This window comes from Mustela lutreola, chromosome 6 (genome assembly GCF_030435805.1).
Source record: "Mustela lutreola isolate mMusLut2 chromosome 6, mMusLut2.pri, whole genome shotgun sequence".
Classification (NCBI taxonomy): Eukaryota; Metazoa; Chordata; class Mammalia; order Carnivora; family Mustelidae; genus Mustela; species Mustela lutreola.
In genome coordinates, this window is record NC_081295.1 from 78,629,565 (window position 1) to 78,633,479 (window position 3,915).

Consider the following 3,915-nt stretch of genomic DNA (forward strand, 5'->3'; position numbering starts at 1 on the left):
AATTGATCATATATGCATGGCTTTATTTCAGGGTTCTGTTCTGTTCCATTCATCTACATGTCTGTTTTTATGCCAATAAAATAATGTTTTAATTTTTAAATTAATTAATTTAATTTTAATTACTATAGCTTTGTAATATAGCTTGAAGTCAGGATGCATGATGCCTCCAGCTTTGTTCTTTCTCAAGATTGCTTTGGCTGTTTGTGGTCTTTAATAATTGTCCTTTAAAAGAAATGAAACAAGGAAAAAAGATAATTGTAGAGTTGTCCACTGAATTCTCCTCAAATAGAGAAAAACCTTTGTTTAGAAGTGAACTCAAATGGGCACATATGTTAAATAATATAAAGCTGTTGTTCATTTGCCTCTTATATGGTATGGGACAAATAAATAGCTAAACTACCCTAAGAAATAAACTGGGATTTAGAATTAGATGGGTAGGTGGATTGGAGGATAAGGGAATTACCCTAGGTTATAATCCAGCAAAAGGAAAAAATAAAATCCAGCAAACAAATCTAAAAGAGAAAAATATGGAAGAAATAAGAAGCTGTGCTAAGCAGAAGGATCAGTAGAAAGTGTCAAGTTAAAATGAGTAAAGGTGGTTTCTTCCTTTCTGCTGTAGACTCTACTGGCTGATGTTGAGATGGGCAAGTTCACAGAACCTGGGAAGGTGGTGCTGGTCCTGGCCAGACACTGCTCCAGATGCAAAGTGGTCATTGTGAAGAATATTGATGATGGCATTTCAGACCATCCCTACAGCTATGCTGTGGTGGCTGGAACTGACCACTATCCCTGCAAAGTGACAGCTGCCATGGGCAAGAAGAAAATTGTCAAGAGGTCAAAGATCAATTTTTTGTGAAAATTTATAACTATAATCACCTCATGCCCACAAGGTACTCTGTCAATATCCCCTTGGACAAAACTGTCATCAACAAGGATGTCTTCAGAGACCTTGCTCTTAAATCCAAGGCTTGACAAGAAAAGATCAAATTCAAGGACAGTACAAGACTGGCAAGAGCAAGTGGTTCTTCCAGAAGCTGTGGTTTTAGCTCTCCTTTGTTTCAGTCATTAAAAATACCAAAAATATGAAAATTAAAAAAATAAAATCAATAATGGTACATAATAAAAAGGTTACTATGTAAATTTAAAGAGAAAATTAATATATAAGATCACAGGGAGGGTGGTAGGCAACAATTTTGAGGAGGTAAGTTCTCCTTTTGGAAAAAAAACAAAATATTAGATTGGATTTAAAAATATTCAATAAAGGGGGCTCCTGCATGGCTCAGGTAGTTAAGCTTCTGACTCTTGATTTCAGCTCAAGTATTGATCTCAGGGTTGTAAGTTCATGCCCCATATTGGGAGGACATTAAAAAAAAATCCAAAAAGACACACTAAAGAGACTAAATAATAAATAAAAAACAAAACTAGAAAATACTGCATAGTACACTTAAGGCGCTTGATGTAATATACTGCATATATGTAAATATATAAATAAGTAGTAAACATACTTTTTTTTTCAAAGACACATAGAATAGTCTTTGAGAATATTAGACTAAAAAGATAATTTAAGAAGTTTTAAGGAGAAAAAGTAAGATTTTATACAGATCACGTCCTCTGACAACAATGCAATAAAAAATGATATATAAAAGTAGGGAAATTTTTCTAGATATGGTCTCTAAGGTAAGGGAAATCTGTGTTTGCTGACTGAGTCTTAGGAAACTGGACTACCTTCTAACATCATACACAGAAATAAACTCAAAATGGATTAAACACTTAAACATGAAACCTGAAACCATAAAAACCCTAGAAGACAACACAGGCAGTGATTTCTCTGACATCAGCTATAGAAATATTGTTCTAGATATGGCTCCTAAGCCAAAGGAAATGAAAGCAAAAATAGATTATTGGGACTACCTCAAAATAAAATGCTTTTGCACATCAAAGGAAATCATCAACAAAACAAAACAAAAAAAAACTACTAAATGGGAGAGGATATTTGCAAACAATACATCCAATAAAGGGTTAATATAAAAATATGTAAAAAACTTATACAACACCAAAACTCCCCAAGAATTCAATTAAAAAATGGGCATAGACATTTGCCAAAGACATCCAGATGGACAGCAGACACATGAAAAGAAGCTCAACACCACTCATCATCAGGGAAATGCAAATCAAAACCACAGTGATAAATCACCTTACACCAGTTAGAAACACTAAATTCAAAATGACAAGAACTAACAAGTGTTGACAAGGATGTGGAGAAAAGGGAACCTCTTGCACTGTTGGTGGGAATGTAAATTGTTATAGACACTGTGGAAAACAGTATGGAGTTTCCTCAAAAAGTTAAAAAACAGAAATACCACATTAATAATTCCACTACTGGGTATTTTCATTAAAGAAGATGTAATATGTATACATACCTACCTAATAGAATATTATGCAGCCATAAAGAGATGAGATTCTGACATTTGAGAACAACATGGAGGGTAGAGAGTATTATGCTAAGCAAAATAAGTGAGACTGAGAAAGACAAATACCATATGATTCTACTCATACGTGGAATCTAAAAAAATGAATAAACAAAAAGCAGAATCAAACCTATAAATACAGAGAAAAAATTGGTGGTTGCCATTGGGGAGAGAAGTAGGGTCTTGAGCAAAACAAGTAAAAGAGGGAGGGAGAAAGAAGTCTTCAGTTATGGAATGAATAAATCATGGGAATAAAAGGTACAGCATAAGCAATACAGTGAATGATACTGAGGCGGCAGATGGTAGCTACCTTTGTGGTGAACATAGCATAATGTATAAACCTGTCAAATCACCAAGCTGGTCACTGAAACTAATGTAAATTTCATGTCAACTATACTCATAAAAAAATAAAAGTTCAAACCTGCCATAAGCAATTTAAAAATAAAAAAAAACTATTTACAAACTATTTAAAAATAAGTAAAAATGAATGTGCCAAAATTATTCTCAATTGAAATGTTGTAACTCTAACTGCTCAAAGGTAAAGAATTTAATTGACTAGAAAAATAACAATTAAATATATATAATAGTAAATTGAAAGTAAAATGGTCATTAATAAATAAGTAAATATTCATTATAACTTAGAAAATCAGGGAAATTACATTTGCTCAATAACCAATATGTGCTTTCAAAAGGACGAATGAAATAGAAAAAAGGAATCACTTTTGTATGCCTATTTAATCAAAGAAAGGAGACTATGGAAATTAACATAAATGAGAATATTATAGTAATAGGAGGAATATTAAAAGTATCATCTGACTCCTTGCTTTCCATAATAAAAAGCTAGATGGACAGAAAATAAATGTAACAAACACACAATTTAATATAAAGGTGCCAATTCTTGTAAATTAAAAGAAAAATTAAAACTGGTTTCTTTTTCTCAGCGTCTTCAGATAGTGAATGATTCCAAAATTAGGAAATGGACTTCTGTTCAAAGATCAAATTCAAAGCACCAAACAGAAAATATGTTGTAAAGACAACGAGATTTGAGATACCATCTCACAGATCCTTCCAAATAAGTACAAGGTCCTGTAAGTGTCTTAAGGAAACACCTTGCACACCCTCACTGGTAAACATTAGGGCTTCTGAGCGTGTTAGAGATGTTCTTCCTGCAAGCTCACAGAGATCTCTGAAAGAGATTATTTCGAAGAGACTGTGAGATTGTGAGTGGATTATAATGGAGTCCATTACAAATGCACGCACAAAAAATTGTGAAGTGCTTTTTTTTTGTTTGTTTTGTTTTGTTTTTAAGAATTATGCCAGCTTAGACCGAAAGAACAGGGAGAGTACAAAAGGGGAAAGCTTATATTTAATTTCCTTCCTTTTCTATTTCATTCGTCCTTTTGAAAGCACATATTGGTTATATGCTACTGCATATATGGGCTAAATT

General features: G+C 32.9%; 1 pseudogene; it reads left to right on the top strand.

Annotated features, from left to right (window-relative positions):
• The first annotated feature begins 640 nt into the window (after positions 1-640).
• Positions 641-1,046, top strand: LOC131833175 (large ribosomal subunit protein eL27-like; annotated as a pseudogene).
• The last annotated feature ends 2,869 nt before the right edge of the window (positions 1,047-3,915 follow it).